The sequence below is a fragment of the Periplaneta americana genome, chromosome 10, assembly GCF_040183065.1.
Source record: "Periplaneta americana isolate PAMFEO1 chromosome 10, P.americana_PAMFEO1_priV1, whole genome shotgun sequence".
NCBI lineage: Eukaryota > Metazoa > Arthropoda > Insecta > Blattodea > Blattidae > Periplaneta > Periplaneta americana.
The window spans coordinates 45,231,326-45,254,321 of NC_091126.1; the positions used below are offsets into that span (position 1 = coordinate 45,231,326).

Sequence of the window (22,996 nt, forward strand, 5' to 3'; positions counted from 1 at the left end):
AGAAGAATTATGCACGGTGCATCTAATACCTTGTTGAAAGAATTAGCTGAAGAAGGTTCAGCAGAATACAGGAAGCATCTCAGAATGAGTCCTGTTTTAAGGGTTTTTAACTTTTTTCGAACCACTTCTACGTCTATGTTTTCGAAACCTTGTTCCATGAGTTCACTGACTAGTTTCTGGAATAATAATTCCCGCTTGTTTTTATTGAGGTATTCTTTGTCACGTATATTCCATACAAGTTCATACTTCTCATACACTTCCAAAAACTTTATGATATCGTTGGAATTCCACTTAGGGGCGCTCATTATTAATAATTATTAATTTACTTCGACAATAGGCCTAAAACTACAAACTTTCTACTTGCCGAGTTGCTACAAGTTCGCATTCACACGCGGGAAGTGGTGGAGTCAAGTTGGTCACGTGACAGAAAAGTGGACACAAAAGTTGACGGGTCATCAACTCAAATTCTGCTTGATCGCCAAGTCACAACTTGACTGTCTCGACCATATCACACGGGGAAAGTTGAAGGAAAGTCGACTTGTTCCAAGCACTTGACTCCTGTAAACTATCCCCGTGTGAATTAGCCTAAAGCACAAATAAGAGTGAAGTTGATGTACCATACCATATCCTTAGGACACAAACAACATGACATTTCTAGAATGAAATACGTCCCACTGGACAAATAACAAACAGAAATTCCCGGAACTGGAGTCAAAATCTCGAATGTTACAAATAAATATTTAGACCAGGTGAGAATTTCTTTCTAGTTGAAAATATGATGAGAAAAAGAACTGCTCAGTATGATTATAAGCGGCTTGTTGTTTAATCAACTGGTTAATTTAATTAACTGTAGCGCTCTCCCACAGAATGTATCCTGTGTCAAGGACTGGCATAAGAAAACAATGATCGCAAATAGATATGCTGAATATGAAGCTCAAAGAAGCTTCCAAATTCAATACGAGAGGTAAGTCTTGCTTGGAATTTGTAACCACAAAGTCAAACAATACTTTTAAAGTTTAATTGAATAGACCTCCAAACTGGGAATGTCTGTTCGATCAATTGCAATGAAATCTGATCAATTAGTAAGTTCGTTCTATCGATTATACCGTCAGTTTTAATTACAATAGTTATTTATAACTTCTACACTCCGTTGTGATTCAAGCTATAGAGACTTTACCTACAAATTCTGCAGATTATATTCTATAAAGACTGAGCCTGTTCCAGTGGCGGTTCCTCGGGGGAGGGAAGGGAGGAACGTCCTCCTCACAGTTTTCTTTTTTTGAAAGTAAATGCCAATGAAATATATGCCTTGAAATTCGAGGAAGATTCGATAACTTTTAAGTTCACAGCTATAAGAAAACCTCGGTTGATCAAGTTTTAAACGACGCGTACTCATGTGCTGCTAGAAAACTGTGAGAAAGATGCGAGATTGTTTGTGTGGAGGAAAGCCAATCCATTCCTCCTTTACTGCAGTTAACAAACATAGACAACAGCGCACTAGCGGCCAGAGAAAGAAGCAGAGTTTTAAAGCAAGTAAATGAACGGATAGGGAGGAGATCCTCCTCTGAATCAGCGCATGGGCGGGAAATAGAAACCGACTGGTCGTGCAGCAAACTCGCTACCGCTGCCATCTAACAATGCTGCATTCAACCAGACTAATAACACATCTAGGAGGAGACACAATAAAAACAGTTTTAACGCAAAGCTATGAAAGACATATATTTTTTTTTAATTATAAATCAAAATATATTATTCATTGCACTTTATATAAGCTACTATTCATGGTTTGAAATTTTCGAGGATATCTGAAAGTTGAAGTTGGATTTATATAAAACAAAGAGGAAGTAGCTTTAAGTTAGTATCGCAGATCTTTTTGGCCTCTGAAATTCACTTCCATTCATTGTCTACTAGACAGGACAACAGCCAAGTTGTCAGTTTTGTACAAATATATTTGAAATTGCAAGTACTCCAAACTACATTATTTTTAACATAAAACATTAATTGGCCATCGGCAGCTTTGAACAATAATGGTAGTATGATTTTACAAGAACTGATATTCTTCAAAAGCATGTGATACTGAACTTGTAAAATGTACATGTGGCAACACAGACCACGTGGCTGGGTGCAGTGTTCTCCCTTTCCTAACAGATTATTTCCGTAAAACGGTTTAGGTTACGTGTTAGTAGCTGGTCTCTTCCAACACATGTGTGCTGCAGTGTGCGCGAAAAATGCTGCGAGGTTGTGAATTTCTTTGTAATTGTTAATTTGTGCAATTATTCAACAATGAATGGAAGTGAAAACATATTATATTTTGGACAATTTAGGAAACTCAGTTTACAAAAACAGATTATTGCTGTACAAAAGGGAAGACCAACCCTAACACTAACTGGTCTTACATGTATGCATGTAGGCTAATTTGTAGCATGTTTCTCTGAAGGTGTCATTTTGCGCTGTTAACTTTTTTCCTCCTCTTAAGAAATATGCAGGAGCCGCCACTGGCCTGTTCCCTTTTCCTTGTTTCCACTATGTTCTCTTGAAAGTTGACCTTGCGCCATGGCTTCAGGAATGGCGACCTCTGCAACTTGAGAATGTGTAAATTTTGTTAATAATCGTGACAAGAGTGACGTCTTCTTCTTAGGGGTAAACTTTCATTTGTTAATAGATAACAGCTACATGAAAAGCCGAAATATGGATATCTGTAAACAGGTGTTTTATAACGGATTACAAGCCGGAAATGCCACAGCTGGGATGACTCAGAAGGATGCTTCGATTCAATGAATCATTTGGCACAAATATAATCACACGTGTTCGTTTGAGATAAGTTCATCCTGTTCAAATTAGTGCAGATATTGTTTATATAATCTCGAAACACAATACTCCACCACAATTGTGTGATTCACAATGTACATTTGTTTCTCTTACAAATAATTCTTTGTGCAAAGAAAACCTACGCGACAACTCTTATGGTCAATAGTGAACTGTGATGTAATTGGAACAGGAGAAGGAGGAGGTATCGGTATCTTTTACTCACCATCGTATGACATGAGTTTCTGAAATATTACCACAGGGGAGGTTTACCGTTAGTCACTATTATTTGTTCTGTTTTTTTGGCCCGATATCACATTGAAGGGCTTTTGTCATGTGTTGTTGGCATGGCATTCATGTCTTCACTTATCACAAATCAAAATTTCAACTACACAATTCACAAAAAATATAAACTTTGGGTAATCCCAACCTATGACTATAGACGCTATGAATATCAGAAATGTAATACAGTACTCTGTGTCCCAAAAGTCATGGTGGGGTTTGAGAGGATGATATGTTTTGAACGAATAGAGGTGGAAATGTAATATTGGTGCCACATGAAAATAAAACATTCGAAGTTTTTCATTTTAAGTATGAGGCACTGAAGGAAACGAAAGAAGATACCAATCTAACAAATGCAATAATTTTCATTGTTACAATTAATTATACAAGATTGATGTCCGAAGAAAAGTGCAATGTGTTTTGCGGCTTGCAAAATTTGGATCTATGACTCGTGTACGACATGAATTTCATCGTGTATTTAAAGTTTCGCTTTCCTCCAATATCAGACTGAACTAGAACTTGAAACTGAACAAATGTGTTACGTTATTCTAAGTCCAGTCTTCAGTAAAGTTATGCTTTCCTAGAAAAGTTAAAATTGAACTGAAAAGTCCATATTTGTGCTGATTGCTGAACAATGGTTGACAAGGATGCATGAAAGTGAAAAAATTGAATTAGAATTGGATACTTTGTCGTTTCCTTTGGCGGACAAATTAACAGAATACAGATCATGAACATCATACTGCAAAAAAGATTCAAAATACATCCCATGTTTCGTGGTTCAGATGGAGCTTATGAATTTATTTTTGTTTCAAATTATTACACGTATAAGGTAGGGTTTGTTTAGTGTTATATCGACAATTTTATACGCAAGAAGACAATAAGCTATAATAAAAATATTCTTCACTAATGGGCTTTTGTTAGCTTTAATCAGTAGACTCACAGTTATACTAGCCATTTGGTCGTGTTACCGTATTGTACTTGTTCAAAAATCAACTCTTTCTGTCAAAAAGAGTTAACAGAACTATTAAGATTACGTTCATTCTTAAAATGTGAATCTCATTTACATCACTAACCTAATTCCTGGCCGAAGTCTTTCCAATAACGGTATTTATTCTCTGAATTTCTATATGATTTGTCTTTAAGGTTACATTTTTTTAGTTGGTTATTTAACGACGCTATATAACTCCTACTAGGTTAGTTAGCGTCGATGAGATTGGTGATAGCGAGATGAGGCCGAGAATTCGCCATAAATTACTTGGAATTCACCTTACGGTTGGGGAAACCTCAGAAAAAACCCAACCAAGTAATCAGCCCAAGTGGGGATCGAACCCGCGCCCGAGCGCAACTTCAGACCGACAGACAAGGGCCTTTTGAACGTTACATAAATATTCGTTTTGGCGGGAGAAAATTTATTATTCTTTCTTCTTCAATAAATAAAAAATTTCGTATATCATTCATATTGTTGGAAAAAAAAACATAAAAGTCTAGAAAAAAACGAATATCTAATAACCTTACTACACTGCAACAATCACATCGAAATTGAGAACCGAACTGAAAAAAAAAAATGCAACCGTAATTTTTCTCGCCTAGAATTCTGGTGGAAAAATTAAAATTCCAGTGATAAACTGAAAATGTAAAGATTCAGGTGTAAGTTACGTTCAGATTACCTTAGTTCGGTTAAGTTCTAATCTGGAGGAAAGCACTCTCGTAAGAAGTACTGAGCTCTTTTCTTGTCACGTGACCTCAAACCAAAAATATTCAGTTGAGGTTTAAGTTCAGTTCAGTTAAATCCTACATTCAGATTGGAGGAAAGCGAGGCTTGTCGAAGAACCACCACACGAGAATAATATTCGTCGCCGGGATAGACAGTTAAAAGTGGCTGGAAGCCTTTGGAGAAAAGTCGTACTGAAAGACCTCTACAAAATGATGAAACAGTAAAAGTCATCCGAAGAGCATTTGTTCAGAGTCCAAAGACATCAGTTCGTAAATGTGTCCGACAATTAGGACTACCGAAAACAACCGTTCATAGAGCTTTAAGGAAACGTCTTCATCTGACATGAATGCCATTGAACAAGCACTTATCATGCTTAAGAGATCAATTTTTCAACGCGCTAACCCACTTGATACCATTCAGGACGTCAATTGTGACCGCCTTCAAGGAAAGGAGGCATCACTAAAGTACAAGAATTCATCAAAGCATGGCGTAAACTCACCCACTACAGATCAAAGGCTGTTAATGGCCAGAAACCAAAGTAAGGAACTCTGCTAAAGAGAACGCTGCTATAGAGTTCATGTTTTCAGCGTTTGATTACGACGTCCACACAACACAAAAGCTGTGCACCTTACCCAAAGTGTAAACTGTATATTATATTATAAGGTCTACAAAACAGAAGCAAAATGCAGTTCTAACAAGACCATCAGCGTAGCTCATGATTGTCATGAATTAGCGAACCGGGCTCGAGATCCCTGGTTGTGTTCTGGCATGGGTTTGAACACTGCTTGGACTGAGTTCCTGTGTGGGTTCTTTCCCAAGGTTTTCTTCAATTGTTAGGCGAATGCTGGGTAATCCCACTCGGAATTCAAGAACTCTTTTCGTAAAGTACCATTCGCTATTACCAGTTCAACCAACGCTAGGTGACAGCGCAGTTGATACAGTGTAGTTAAATAAAACATTTAAAAAAATGTTTAGTTCTAACAGCAATATTAGAAGTTATTTCTTGAAATATATAGGCCTATATCCAAATATGAAAATACTGCCTTCTCCCATTAGACACGAAATTCGTACGATCAAACAGGTGTAGGCTATTTATACAATTTTTAACACATTACGGAAAGTTTATGTAACAAAATGTTATCACCGACTTGATGCAGATGTAGTGGACGGGACTCGTTCCGCGAGGTTGAGCTCGACTCGGCCGTGGATTGGAATCCCGCTTTGACTGAGTAGTTGGCTGGATTTTTTCCTAGGTTTTCCCTAATTACGAGACGGTTATCAGGTAATAACTAGACCTCGGATGTTTAGGCACTAAAACTGTGTATTTTAAGCGTCAAAAACAGGCACTCATAAAGATAAAATAGGCACTTAAGGTAACAAAATGGGCACTGACGAATCAAAAATTGCATTTAATAAACATTTGATCAGCCACTTTCATGGCTAAAAATATATTAAAACTTTGAACTTCAAATATATCAGGCTTAGTAACTTTGTCACTCATAAAATGTTCATTCCTGTGAACGTCATTTATTTTTCATGAGCACTTTTTTTTTCATATGACGCCTTCTTAATGAAATCGAAACGGGATATTTCATTGTTTATGTATTGGTGTCTCCACTTGTATAGGCGACAACACTTGTCATAAATTTTCGCTGATCTTACAGTATTCTTTGTTGAATACTTCTTACGTTTATGTAGGTATTTATTTGGAATTGGAGAAGTACATCTAATGAAAAGAAAATGTTGGGAGATACGTGGTAAAATATGAAATTATATTGCATGAAATGATTCTACTGCATTAGTTGTTTCTTTGTATTCAGTGAATTGTTCATTCGCCCATAGTGTGAGTGGAAACGGGGCGTCTGCAGAGATGTAGTTGTCAAATTCGTACGGTAGTCACAGAATTTAGTGATGTTATCATTTTCAGGTTTTTCAGCCATGAAGTTGTCAATAAAGCAATAATCCACTTCGTCAATTTGAAAAAATGAAAACCGAAAGAAATAGACTAAAATTCCGTTGGCAAACCGTACTAACCTATAGATAGATTCAATATCGATAAAACAGGAGTTGTTACCAACCGCTAGCAAACCGTACCAACCTATAGATAGATTCAATATCGATAGAAAACCCTAAGTTTTATTTACCGTATTACTCCGGACGCAACCTACAAATCTTCGTGCAGCACTATACATATCTCATTTTCATTCAATTAGAAAATCTGGGTTAACCGTGGCGCACATTACATACACCCGACCGAACAGCCTGTATTTGCCGCTTGAAGTATGGCATGGTTCGAGGGTGAAGCATGAAAGGAAACCACGCGCACAGAGAACAATCATATGAAAACATATTGCTACGTCATAATTTTGACATGAGCAAGAAATGATCTGAGCCTCTCATACAAGGGTAGGGTTCTTGTACGTAGGCCTACGTGCTGTAAATCTAAGACAGTGTCTTGCAGTTTCCTTCCGAAAGAAACCATTATTGAGCATTTCTATCTCTCTTAAAAGTATGTCGCACTCGACCGAGTTCTAACACGCGAACTTCTGATAACTTATGGTAACCATTGGACTACCTAGGACGACGAGACCTGAGTATAATGCGGGTGTTACGCACAACCAATTTATGAGAATTAAGTGCAGAAGGGAGAGGGTTTACAATTATTATTACAGTAAAAACTGAATAACAAAACGGAAACAAGTTCCACATACTTCAGAAAAGGAGAATCAAATGCAAATCTTCCTTGAGAGTGCAGAATTAATAGAGAATGTTCAAATCAAAGTCTTAGTCCACCGCTGTGGAGTAACGGTTAGCACGTCTGAACGTGAAACAAGAGGGCCTGGGTTCAAATCCTGGTTGGGACAAATTATCTGGTTGAGGTTTTTCCGAGGTTTTCCCTCAACAAATTCAAGCAGAATTGCTGGATAACTTTCGGCGTTGGACATCGATTCACTTCGCTATATTACACTTCGCCTCTTTCTTGCGCACTTCAGTTGGTTTTAGGCTGAAAACAGTAAAATTTGAGTAATTTCCCAAATTTAATTAATTAAATTTATTAAATGAAATTTTCAAAATGTGCTCTATTGTCGGCTAGAAAGTAATACAGCCTATTTAGTAATTCTTCTACATTGCATTGCCATATTACAGTAGAACCCTGCTAGTCCGAAGTATTTGGAACCGTGCCTTTTCGGATTATCGTAATTTCGGATAAATCGGGGTACAGCAGTGCAAACCAGGAGACCATTATAACTGACTGGAAAAACAAAATCGTGATAAAATTGTACATTTTTGTGAGTCAACATCTGATGAATCTTTATCATCACGTAAACACATTAAAAATTCCAACTTTAGTTAAGCAGACGAAGCATTATTGTTCTGACTCACACAATAAAGAGACAATGGAACACAGATAAAGCTGCCTCTCACTCAAGAAAAGTAACAGTAATGTCACTGCAATTAATGGTTGTTTACTTATTTACTTACAAATGGCTTTTAAGGAGCCCGCAGGTTCATTACCGCTCTCACATAATCCCGCCATCGGTCCCTATCCTGTGCAAGATTAATCCAGGTCGTGCCAGAGAATCAGTTCCATTCCGAGGCTTAGTAGGTTATTTTACGACGCTTTATCAACATTTTAGGTTATTTAGCGTCCGAGATGAAGGTGATAATGCCGGTGAAATGAGTCCGGGGTTCAGCACCGAAAGTTACTCAGCATTTGCTCATATTGGGTTGAGGGAAACCCCCGGAAAAAACCTCAACCAGGTAACTTGTTTCAACCGGGAATCGAACCCGGGCCACCTGGTTTCGCGGCCAGAGGCTCTAACCGTTACTTCACAGGTGTGGACTCCGAGGCTTATTGTAAGGTTTCGTAACAAGCTGCTTTTTACGGTGATGTGTTGTTAGATCTTCGCCAAACCTCCAAGCTGGAGAACCACCCCTTATCGGCTGTCCACGCCTGCTTATTCAATATATTCGCAGCTACCCCCATATCTGAAGGCCGTCTCTATCCGCAACCTGAGGACGCGCCATGCCGTGGTGATAGGGACCCACAATATACAGAATGGTTTACACAGGCAAAAAAAAAAAAAGACATGGAGTTCGACAATTGGATATCTGTGGACAAATTCTCTCTCTCTCTCTCTCTTGGTTTCTTTGGTATGTTCGCATTATTAACAATTTCGGATTAGCGATGGTCGGCCCAGCGCATTTCGACTATATCAAAAGCATACTTAAATAACGTAAATCCAAACTTAGGCGCTTGTTATTATCCATCCTGCTTTAAATTTAAAATAAATATGTTTAATATGCGCAATAATAATATTTCTTAATATTACTTTTTGTTACCACGTAAAATAACTTTTAATCAGCAATAGTCTTTGTAGTTTTATTTTCTTCAACAACCAAAATCCAGGTTGACAGGTGTCCATAGAAAACAAAGGATGTGAGAACGAATGAATGAGATAATAAACAATTGAATACTGTTTAAAATTAAAGCATCATAATATATGGGTGTCGTTTGAAATATCAAAGGGTGAGGGAGTGAAACCTATAATGCAATTAGCATTTGTTTTAAACTTCCCCCTCAATATCTAAATTGACATGTTTTTTTGTTTAAAATAAAATTTAATTGAAATCAAAGTTATTTAGACTGGTAAGTTTTGAAATGAAAGCTCTGTATGTAATCCGATTACAGATTCTGAATACTCATGCTCGTCTGTGTTTTTCATATGCAATATGTGTTTGGGAGGGGCAGACACCTAAACGTGTCTGTTATGTGTAAATTTACAGACCAGTGTATTAAGCGTGTAAAAAATTATATAATATTATAGCTACAATAGAACAATTTCCAGCTACTTAAGCCTCTTTAACGTCATAAAAATTTACATAGACTATCAGCGTTACTATCTTGGTCTTCACCGTTACAGAGTTACTAATATATTAAATTGTAGTAATGCCTAGCGTATCGCCATGTGCACCGTGTAACGTTTGCAGAAGTTTCAAGTTAGGCTCGTAGATAAACGTTAATCACTTAAAAAAATATATACTGTCTGCGTCCGATTTATTTTCAATATCCGCCGACATGATCATATATCGGAATATTTTCTATAACTCTCCTGGCTCCGCTTGCAAGATAGACGTTTAGTACATTCTCTTTGCCTGCTATATCGAATTATACATGATTCCACACCCAACTACCTTGCCTCTCGGTTTACTCTCCTAGCTTCACATCATAATCGAAATACACGTTCACAGCACAATCTGTTGCTATCAATACCACGTCATCAGACATCTCTGTACTCAAGTTCTTTCTCAATAGCCATGGCCCGCTCATGGAATTCGCTGCCGCTCGAAATCAGGGGTAGTCTTAGTCCTCAGTTGTTTAAAATTAGGTTGTTTAGATAATATATTTTAAATGCAAAGAATTAGTTTTTAGGTATCATTTTTATTTTTTATTTATTATTATTATTATTATTATTATTATTTTACACAGTTATTACTTTATTTTTCTATTAACACTTATATCTAGGTAATTGTCATTGTCTCAATGTAACACGTGCTGTGCTGATCATAATAATTCTATTATTCCTTTAGTTGTGAGATTATATTCATATGTATTAATTCTTTTTTTTTTAGTTAATACTGTATACTAGATGTATTTTCCTGTTTGTGATTATGTATTCAGTCTCTTTTTTTATTATATGTATATTTTTTATTGTTGTTATTTTAAAGTTAATACTGATTGTTCATATGTTTTCCTTCTCTCTTTTTTACTTAATTATGTTTATTACTATTTTTAAGTTAATATTTGTATACCATTATGTATTTTTTTGTATGTGATTTTATCCTGGTTGAGTGGAAGAGAAGGCCTGATGGCCTTAACTCTGCCAGGGAAAATAAAACTATTATTATTATTATTATTATTATTATTATTATTATTATTATTATTATTAAATAATTTTGACAGAATATACAAGATGGAAGGTAACCAATGCACCAAAATGAAACTGTAATAAATCATGAGGAGAGATTTGAAATATTTAAATAAGTTTTTTTCTATCATTTACCGTTCTAAAGGAAATCGTTATGTTTCTGCTGTATGAAACATTTGACAATATCACGGCTACTGCAATAACTCTAGCAAGCCCGGCCTGCATTGTGGCAGGGCCGAGTTAAGACGATGTAGACCCGTAAAAGACGTAAACAAAAGCAACTCCTAGCATTCGTCTCCCTCTCTTTATGGTAGGAAAGGAATGATGTAATGTACTTGTGGCTATTTTAAACGGTAATACACATCTTGTGATATCAGAAATAAATTGTAATAATTTTCACTGACATGACTTGTCTTACATTAAGTTAAATCTCCTGAAAATAAATCATTACAGCACATCTAATGATTTACATGTAATTTTAGACTAAAAAAATGTTGACGTAAATGTCAACACAGCAAGTGAAGGTCAGATTACGTCACTGCCCCATCCCTTACCTTCCCCTACCCTTCTGCTGTACTCAGTCACAGGCACGCGGCACTTCGCTACGTTGCAAGAATTATTTTAAAGATTTTCGCAATTATTCAATTTAAATTCATGGCTAAACGTTGTAATTTGAAAAAAGGCTCAAGACACTAACTATTCAAATTATTTTTACCTATCTGTTTGTAAGTATAGCAATCAGTCATTTCTCTCGGGCCGTTACCGCAATACAGCGCTGCAAACATTGGGCAAAGACTATTTTTTCCCCTCCTTAACGGTGTTTCATCGAAAGAAAAGTGTAATAAAAGTTTTGTCATGTTTAACATGTAGAATCGTCTCTTAAATTTTGGTGCATCGGCCTTCTTCCACCTTGTACAGGGACATCATTTTATTTTTACTAACATTTTTAATATTAACCTGGCTATACCTTTCTATTAACGATTGAAACAGGAAACATCGTTTGCTACCCTTTCCACGACGGAGTTCGATGATACTGGCGTAAAATACAAATCACTTTACTAGGTATAGGAGGGAAGAAAAGTAGTTCAACCATTTATGTAAACTAGGAAATATCGCAATTTTGAGTTTGATAATTTTCATTAGGTTTTTGTTTAATCAAAATACAGTACTGTATTAACACTTAGTGTTTTACACACGAATTGAGCTATCCATTCGGAAGTATTAATTATGCAGTGTATATTGTACTGTTACAGCACATTAGCGTACTATATAGAGAATGAAGTTAAATTGAAAAATAATTATAATATGGATATTTAAACACATTTTAGAAAATGGTGGCCGTTCATTTTGATACAGGCTTCAGTTCTTTTGTGCATATTATCGCACTATAGACTATTGTACCTAATTCCAATTACCAGTTTCGTCCTTCGTACAAGTAACTCATGTTGAAATAATTCTGTACCTACTCTATAAAAGAGTACCTTACGTACTGTAAATTCAATCTTCACTTCTGCCCGATCCGAAAAGATAAAATCACTCAGAAATGCTATCTACTGTCCGTTAAAGTGGTTTTGTCGCAGGGTTGTAGAAAGGGGGGGGGGAAATCACGTGACAGTTAATTACTTAAGGAGGCCCTTTTATTTAAGTTATTTTAAACACTTGTATAACATTACGTAGACGTCCAATTCCTAACAGAAATTAATGTTTTCAGAAAAGAGCTAAGATAGCCCAGCTACTAGACTTAACAGAGGGGCGAACAGAAGCAGGTGGGGGAAACCGGGATGCGACATAGGGAAACGGACGACAGTACCCGTATGAAAATATGATTCAATATTGAAAGCTCTTTCGTCACTGGAAAACGCGAAAATATTTTTGAAACGTACTATACTCAGTAACTCGGTACTGCTTACGCGCCCTCGGCTCTGTGTCGTGAACGGTTGGAAGTTTACTAGTAGAAGGGGTGGGAGTGAAGTACATTCCAAAACTCAGGTACAATAAAAATTGAAGTAAAAATAAAATGATGTCCCTGTATATCTCATTCATTAACGGAGTCTGTCATAAGTTAACATACAGAATTTCGTTTTTTTTTTGGGGGGGGAGGATTGTGTTTTCATTCACAGAGAACGATTTGTTTTGACTGAAATTCCTGATATTCCTTAGTCTCGAGATAGATTCAGAAATGATATGCGTAAAAAAAGTTTTGTATTAAATATAGAGTATTACATATAACTGACAACTTATTTCACGAAATATCCACCGAAGAAATGACAGCTTCAACACCGAAACCATCCATTTTATATCAACTAAAAATACTGTCTAATTATAATCAAACTCTCCGTCTACAGAAGGAGCATTAAGGAAAGTCGGCAAAATCCAGCAAGGCATAGCTCATGTCTAGGAAACGAAATCTGGACACCAAAACATTGCCCAAAGGCTAGCGGATGACGTTAATTGTTTGCTGACAAATCTTCAGGTTTGTATGCAAAATGAAAGACGTCGCGTGAAGGGAGCTCTATTCATTCGAAGTTTAATGGGTGTGGGTTTTATATTGTTTACTGCATTCTAATAGTTGTTTCGACACAGCACGCCTATTTTCTGTTTAAAAAGTAAATCTTTCGTAAGAAATTCAGTTGTGATCTAGCAAAGGTACTGTGAAGATGTAATAAAATGTCGGTAATAAAATCTGAAACTTTGTCTGTGCTTGTAAAACTTGGAGATGACTATTCTTCAGCCAAGAACGAAAATATATTATAGTGCAAAGCGTGTAAGCTAGACATAAAAGTCGATAAGCGTTATGATTCACAAAAACATTGTGACTCTAAAAGACATATCGTACAAATGATTCCATTTCGGAACAGTCCAATTTTATTAAGATTTATGTCTGATGCTGATATGTGCAAATATTTCGTTCCATAAACTTGAGAGCTTTCATTCAAACACTTGATTGAAAAAATTTAAGTTTAGAAAATTGACGACTCGAACAATCATGCGTACACAACATTTACCCCCGTGTTATGAAATGACTTTATATTCTATTGGTAACAATAAAAGGGTTAAACTAAAACTGAAAAGTGTTCCTGAAAAACATCCCGCATATTCGAAACGCTTTGAAATGCAATATGAACTAAATAGTGACCAGACACAAGATAAAACACAACATTATTATAGTAAGTACATTTCAAATTCACACTAATAACGTCGTATGACGTCGAAAGAGCATTTTATTGTTTCACTGTTTGACTTTCGTAAATGTGTGTTATACCCTATTTGTTTTAGTCACCTGGTTATACCGAGCAATGTTTTGATTCAGTGCTCTGTACAAGTCCCTGTAATACCCTGAGTTGATGTAAGCAAAACGACTTGTATATTACGCGACGTAGTTAACTTCATAGGTTTGGTGTCCGAATAAGGCTGGGGACGGAGCGGTTCGGTTCGGAGCAGTTATTGTGACGTCATTACTCGGTTGAACCGAGTACAGTACCGAGTACAAATTTGTGGCGACAGGTTTAAAATTTAGATAGATTTAATCGATTTTAGAACGTACTTTGAAAGTGAAACCAAGCGTGTGTTAAAAGCGTTGTAGTAAAGCGCTTTCTCTTCGCCAATTGACGAGAAAAAAGTGCTTCCCTTCATTGCAAAATGGCGGTTGCAAATTTCATCTGCGTGATTACAACTATTTGCGGAGTTATTTTGTATGGAAGGCCTATTTAACTTTCAGTATTGTTATATATGGCAGACGAAATAAAATTGATAAAATAATCTATAATACTAACAGCTAATAAATTAACATGTGAGGTAAACGTTAAACGCTGCAGCTAAGTAAAAAAGAAGATACAAAGAAACGGGCTCCATAAAGCGTTGCCTAAACACTTAAAAAAACACACACAGAATTATTTACTATTACGGAAAGTGAATAAAATAATCAATAAAACGTGGAATCTTAAACTGAAGAACATAATGTTTATTTATTCTATAACATTACTAGCCTTGAATACAACCATGTTCTCTTTGGTGAAGATTAATATTATTGATAAATTAAAGTAATTAGGTAACATAATTCGTAGAAATAAATACAAATAAAATGATGACTGATGAGGTAACACAAATCCAATAAACACAAATAGAAGAAAAATATAATATTTTAATATTAATCAAACATTCTAATATGATAATAATAATAATAATAATAGTAATAATAATAATATAAAAACTAATAATAATAACAATAAACTTGACAGGTCATATAATAGGATGAACTCCTCTTCAATACTAGAAGCCTATCAATCCGCCGTGGGGATAAGGAAATAATTTGTCCTGCAGCAGAAAATATTTAAATACAACAGTACCTACGTTGTTGTCTGCTAGAATTAAGTAAAACAAGTGAACTCTGTTTGAACGTTTGAACTGACCGGTAACGGCTACGGTTAACCGAGTAACTTCGGTGCTCCGCTGCCAAGCACATAAACCGATAGAACCGAGTAACTCAACAGTTATACTCGTTTCTTCCCCAGCTCTATGTCCGAACTTTCATCCCTACTCATGTCTAGGGACCGGATTTTTAAGTTTTCAAGAAGTCCATTTTAGATTATTAGAATAGCTGAAATAGGCTTTATTAGGTTTTTTTGTCCAAACTCTGAAAGGTGTCGCAAGAATTGTCTGATTGTTACAAATGTACCGGTACTCTTATATGTTAATTTTATATAACATAACTTTTCCTTCGTTGATAAAGATGGAATCATGTCCAATCCATTGTCGTAATAAATGTGATTTCACGTGTTTTGGCACAGTTTAACAAAACTCAAAATATAAAAACTCCGTGTTAACACCAGAAACACTAGAATAAGACAGACTGCACAGAGACTTCAGTAAAGTTCATAGTTCGTACCCGCACATGGAAGATCACAGTCTTTTATTAGAGAACATGCCCGAAAACTTCACGAATTTCAACAATGCGACTTTTTCGCAGGTCATTCAACTCAAGAATAAGTTCAGTCACTTCTTACTCTTCTACAGGAATGTTATATCTGAGATCAGTGGAAATTCCAAGATACAGTCCCAAACATTGTCTTAAGAGGGTGAAGCCTCTGAGGACGGCCCGCTATAAAAATAAAGACAGAATGCCCTGTTAACCAATTTATCCAAAACAAGAAAAGACTGAAGAAGTAAAGACCGCAGTTTGGGTCACTTTCTCCAGTCCAGAAGAGGATAAAAATTATAAGATCAAATGAAATTTCTAAATATATTTATATAAAATCAGTAAATATAGAAGAATATATAGTAATTATTTAGTTTTTTTTAGGTTAAATAGAATTTACATATATAACTCTTATGGCTTTAATTCGGAAAATTGTCTAAGAACTTATGAGTTTAGAAGTATGGAAAAAAACAGATAAAAACCTATTAATCCGGCCCCTACATGTCTAACCAAACGACCTATAAGCACAGTCTAGTATATACAGACACGAAGCTCAATATATATAGTAAATATGCATCCATAGATAGTTAATAACCATTACGATCGCTACTATCGCCTCATTACAGATAATGCGAAATAATACCTGCACAGTCTATTGTTCCTAGTACCCTCATAAACTCAAGCTTCGTGACTGTATATACTAGACTATGCTATAAGTACGAGGCGCATCCAGAAAGTAAGTTTCCCTATTAAAAAAAAGAACACACACTTTCAGGAAAACATTTATTGGCAACAGGTACAGCAATGTTTCAGCAATTTTTCAACATAGTCACCATCAGAATTGAGACACTTGTATCGTGGGATCAACTTTTGTATCCCTCTGTCGTAGAACTCTGCCGCCTGTGAATGCAACCAGCGTGTGACAGACATCTTCAGCTCTTCGTCGTTGCCAAAACGCTCACCGAAGGACAGGAATTTCTTGAGGTGCAAGAAAACGTGAAAATCGCTGGGAGCAAGATCAGGACTGTAGGGTGGCTGATCAAACAACTCCCAGCCAAATTCCGTCAAAACAGCTGCTGTGCGCCGAGCCGTATGTGGACGAGCATTGTCATGGAGGAGCACAACACCTGCAGTAAGCATTCCACGCCTCTTGTTTTGAATGGCACGTCGCAATTTTCGCAGTGTTTCACAGTAACGGCCAGCATTCACTGTTTCACCTCTTGGAAGGAAGTCAATGAGCAGAATGCCCTTCCTGTCCCAGAACACCGTGCACATCACTTTCCGTACCGAGCGTCTGTTTGAATTTCGTCCTGACCGGAGATCCACTATGCCGCCAATGCATTGACTGCTGCTTGGTTTCCGGAGTGAAGTGAGAAATCCAAGTCTCATCGCCCGTGACGATCCTGTCGAGGAACTCGTCGCCGTCATCGTGATACCGTTGCAGAAATGTCAGTCCTGCTCCTAAACGTTGCATTTTGTGTTCGGGTGTCAGGTTTTTCGGCACCCACCTGGCACACACTTTTTTAACAGCAGGTGCTTAGTGACAATCTCATGCAACAAGGATCGCGATATCTGCGGAAAATGGCTGCTCAGCTCCGTAATCGTGAAGCGACGGTTCTCCATGATGCACTGCCGCACCAGCTCAACACGAGCATCATTGATGAGGGACGGTCGCCCACTGCGCTCTTCATCATGGACACTTTGACGACCTTCGGAAAACTGCCTACATCAGCGACGTACCATCTGCTTACTCATGATGTTCGGCCCATACACCTGACACAGCTGCCGATGAATTTCAATTGGCGCAATGCTTTGTGCATTAAAGAACTTTATCACCGACCGAACCTCGCAGGCGGCGGGAGAAGGAATAAGAGCTTCCATTTCGGACCACTGCTGCCACGCTACTGGCACCAGGCGGGACCTGTCCTGCTGGCATATGATTGATACGTCATAGATCTGTTACGCATGCGCAATTGACACGGCTAATTACGTTTACTTTCAAGGGGAAAAAATCGGGAAACTTACTTTCTGGATGCGCCTCGTATATCCAATCAAAGGGGCACTGTATCGATGAATTCGGTGCTCTTAGCAAGGAATGCGGATATTTCCAGACATTGGTTTATTGCTCAATATTACTGGCCCTGGTCGTATCTATTACTGCACAAATGATTGAATGTTTCCTCACCCTGTATATCCATACACGCATTCAAACAAATATAAAACTGGAGACTGCTGTACTCGCCGCTATGTAAGATGTTGAAACAGCACCGCGCACGCCAACAACTCTTTACTCTAAATGGATGGAAGTTTCCTCAACTTTATTAAAAGAAGTAGTCAGACGATAAAAAAATGAACAGCAGATGGAGAGGTGATAATTAAATGGAATGTAGTCAGCCCATTTGCTTCCAGTAATTTCAGGGGTACGCTCTAAAATAGTATAATTTCAAGAACCCTTTAGCACTGGAGAGCTAATGTGTAGCGGCCTCGACACTGCAGCAGTTCGCACACTGGCTGCAACGGCGGGCTATGACGCACAAGGCACGAGTTGTACCCCACTCCGCAACAAATATAGAGCGCTTGACGAGGAATGTCTTCGCCAGCAGAACGCGGACTTCATTCACACAACATATATATTCAATTTCGTGGAACATTCAAACGCAAGACAACCACGTGCAGCCGAAGAGAAAACGTGAGCTACTGCTCAATAAACAAAGAAACTACCCACTAACAAGGAGGAAATTCCGCAGTGTATCCCATCCCTCAGGGTACTGTATTCAGAGTTTAAATAAGTTAATTCTATAATGAAGTAAATAAAATGCGACCATTGGCGACATCTGGAATAGGCAAAGAAAAACGACTAGAAACTCGATTCATTGTAAGGTTCGGGGAGAAGTTCCCATATCACATGAAGACGGTACTATCTCATTATACCTTCAATTGCTTCTTCTAAAATTCAGTTCCTTTACTATGCTGCCATTACACTTTATGTCCCTGAACTATAATTCAAAATATATTTCTTTCTTACATTGCTTAACCCTCCGGTAGGCTCGTTGGAGAAGCTAAGTAGATGGGCACATGGAGATTTTGAAGAAGTCCTTCGTTTTTTACTTGGTTATTTAACTACGCTGTATCAACTACTAGATTATTTAGCGTCGATGAGATTGGTGATAGCGAGACAATATTTGGCGAGATGAGGCCGAGGATTCGCCATACATTACCTGACATTCGCCTTATGGTTGCGGAAAACTTCGAAAAAAAACCCAATCAGGTAATCAGCCCAAGAGGTGATCGAACCCGTGCTCAAGCGCAACTCCGAATCGGCAGGCAAGCGCCTTAGCCGACTGAGCTACGCCGGTGGATCCTTCTTTTTTTACAACAAATCTTATGGTTATATGGTTTCCACTTCATTCTAGTCATTAAGTACACTAATCAATATCATAAATCACAATATATTCCGTAAGACCAAAACATTTTTTTGGCTAAAACTTATTCTTCGCTGGGCACTATGGAGAAGCTACGTACATAGGCACTTGGGATTTTTGAGAACCCCTGAACTTTTTTAAAAGATATCTTGTGGTTATGTATTATCACTTTATTGTAGCCATATGGACATAATTCACAATATGTTATAATAATTTTTTCCAGTATACAAACACAACGTTATTCGATATTTCCACTGGGGTCTTCAAAGGCCCTAAGTGCTCATTGAACGAATTTTTAATTTCAGATTAATTTATGACAAGGGGCAAACAAATTTTTAATTTACAGAAATGAATTAATGTACAAAATCATACTAAAAGAAACATTTTGGAATTTAGTGACCCAGATATGTATGCATCATTCACTACACATTGCAGAACAACTCTGAGGTCTAAAAAGACCCCATTTTATCCGATTTATACGCGACTGCGGGCAGGAGAGATTCATTTGATCATACACTAGACGTCTCACAAATGTGAGTATCCTTGGTCGCTGAGAAAAAAGTAGGCCATCACAAGACAATGGACAAATACCTAGTCCCGCGGATGAAAAATAAATTTATTTCATTGTCCAAGCCAGGAATCAACGTCGGACCAGTTGTTTGAGAAGACCATGCACTATCCACATATCCATAACGGCGAACTTCAACAAAGTATATGGCGTTAAAAAGGTATGCAAAAATTAGCACAGAAATGAAATAATTCATTTTTAATGGACGATCTTGGATGTCTTTGACCAGTTTACTTCAAGTGCTAACAACAAAGCCATATATAAATATTAAGGACAGATAACCGAAATATGTTTAACTTACCTCCTGCGATGTAATTGGCCAATGAGTGGTGTGACGTAGAGACTCCAAATTCAGCAGTAATAGGCACCAGTTACGAGCTTTTGTTCCTCAGTGAAGTTGCACTGAAAGAGATTGAGATTTGTTAAGACGTCTAAGAAAAATAAATACTCCAGTTTTATTAAAAACACTTTAATTTCCTGTATGGGGAGCCACGAAGACATGTTTAAGGATCTGCAACAGGATTTTGTAGCTTATACATCTTCTACTTAAATGACTGAGCCATATACCTCTTTCCTTTCTAATTCTTGTAACAATGTTCATCCATCACTTTGGACGGAAGGTTGCACAAAAATAACACAAGGTCAGAAACACACACTCAGTTCTTAGGGCCAAAATTTGTATCCACAAAGCCTGAAATATGGATAATAAAGAAAAAATATGCAAAAACATCAAAAGTTCAATTTTTGTAGTATTTACTATCTTTCTAAAAAAAATGTGCATGATACGTCAGGTAGGTATATGGGGTGTTAAAAAGTATCCAATATTTTAGGAGGTGATAACATGCAACAAAACAAGAAAATAATGTCCAATAAACATGGGTTCTACAACACACACTTTCTGGGATCTGAACACTTGTTCATAGGAGGTGCTCAATGTGACTTTCATTTATGGTAATGCAATTCTCTGCCTTACAATATAGTAGACTACCAGATAATCACACCGTAATTGACACCCCTGGCATGGAATAACGATACGTCGCAAGGAATACTGAAAACAAAAGTCTGGTTGCGGATATGAGCGGGGTTAAGCAGAGATGATGATGTGAATTTTGGTAATCAGCATGTGTAGGCTGATGAAAATCCCCATGCAGTTGAAGAAACAAGGCATCAGCACCTATTCTCAATCAACGTATGGGCAGGCGTTCTTGGTGATAGATTAATAGGGCCATACGTGCTACCACAGAGATTAACTGGGGCTCGTTATCAGGAATTTCTTATTAACGCATTACCGCTGCATTGGTCGGGGAAGCCCCACACCTTGGCCTGCTAGTCTCCAAACCTAAATCACCTAGACTTTTGGTTATGGGAACACATGAAGAAATTGGTCTACGCCACTCCAATCAACAATGTGCAGACACTACAGGATCGTGTCTTCAAAGCATGTCAGCACATAAAAAAGCAACCAAATCAATTTCAGAGTGTGTGTGATTCCTTACGCCGAAGGGCAGAGGAATGCATTGCCATGAGTGAACGTCACATTGAGCACCTCCTATGAAAAATGTTCGGATCTCAGACACCCTGTATATGTTTTTTTTTTATTTGACGTTAAGGTGTACGCAAACCTTACAATAGTGAAGGTGTTCCCGCGATTTCTTCTATACCTCCCTCCTTCCATCTTAGACGTTGCTGTGTTTTGCGGGTTGTCTTTCATATGACGTGATCTTTGTCAACTACTGATCTCTTGAATTTCTCACTCCTTCCGCACTCTCCAGTACAGTATGAAAACCAAGTTCGAAAACAAGGTTTCTATTTTAACTACATGCCGAGTGGGTGAAAACTGATGGACAATACAAACCCGTGTCAAACAAGTGTGATCCAGAACACGCAAAACAGTGCATCAAATGAAGCTTTTAATATTTTTTGTGACTTATGATTCGCAATGTCAGATATTTTCTAAATTTAATCTTTAAATATAATAATAATAATAATAATAATAATAATAATAATATATTAAATTTTTGGCTTTCACGGTGACTGTGATCAGAATTAGGCTTTTGGGTAATCCGACATGTTCTGGAACTTGAAATTTCCAACGTTCCGGAACTACATACAGGTTCCGTCATCTGAGCAAAAGGTAAGACCAAAGAGGTCGTTTAGTTTGTTGGACTTGTTACGCCAAGCTAATCCGGCTATCATCATCATCATCATCATCATCATCATCATCATTATCATTGTATGAACATAATCTTCATTATGAAATAGCGGCAATAACAACACTTTATAAGTCGTGGAGGCTTTTCGCTGCTAAAACATACAATGCTCTCCCAGATACTTCACTTCTTATGCAAGATTCGCACTTCTAGAAAACATACGCACTAAATACTTTCATAGACATCTATTCCTTCTACTAAGTATAGAAGAGATATCTCCACTTTCTACTGGCAAAATGAAAGTAATTCGCTCTTATCCTTACCACACTATATTAATTTGTTTTATTTTGTTACTTGCAAGACGACCATTTTTGTGATTATCAGGCATCAATTTCTTATCTAGAATGAAATAATGTTAAGATTATTTGAACAAAGTCAGGAACATGAAAATTAAACGAATGAAAGATAATCTTCTTATCAAGTAGACGAGATATGACTAACACGGATAATATAAGGACATACATAGGCGTAATAGGCACGTTTGAACATTCTGAGCAGTCGTATTATCGCAGCATAATTTCTAGGAAGTATTGCATACAAATTACACAAAGCAACAACAACTGAATTAACACTGGTAATGAGATATTCGAAGGGATCTTAATCAGAAGCATTTCCAGTTACTTCCTCGTACCGGTATCTCAGAAAAAATGAATTTTAGTGAAGTTATACAAACAGATTTTGGCGACTTACAGGACAAACGAAAGTACTATTGCTAATGCAAACAGGATTTGAATTTTTATAACCATGCACATATCCAAAGACTAACAGAACATAACTAATTCATGATTTAACCCTAAATTGCTGTCGTCATTGAGTAGTTAACTTAGCTACTGTATTGCTACTGATACGTAAAAATGTTATAATAAGCGAAGATAAGTGTTTTTGAGTTCTATATTCGTTTCGGAATATAATTTTTCTTTCCTTATTTGTAGTTTTATTTGTTTAGATCTCCTGTTTCTCATTTTTATTTTCATGAAAATAAACTTATATGAAATATAAAGTGCAGCGAACAAAGTCGTTCGATTAGCTCTAGACGCAAATATACGGAGCTGGTTCCTTTACAACGTTCAGCGTGGGCTGCAGAACCCTGCGTCGGCATTCATCGCTGTGGATGGACTTGGCTTCAAATTGACAGTGATGACCGTCGTTC

At 37.1% G+C, this 22,996-nt stretch overlaps 1 protein-coding gene across 6 annotated transcripts in view; it reads right to left on the reverse strand.

Moving 5' to 3' along the window:
• dome (cytokine receptor domeless) overlaps positions 1–22,996 on the reverse strand; it is an 888,032-nt gene that overhangs the window by 396,475 nt on the left and 468,561 nt on the right. For all 6 annotated transcript variants that reach the window (XM_069837294.1, XM_069837295.1, XM_069837297.1 and 3 more), the window contains one exon: positions 19,938–20,038. The gene's annotated coding sequence lies outside the window, so the exon portion shown is untranslated. The remainder of the gene's footprint in view (positions 1–19,937; positions 20,039–22,996) is intronic.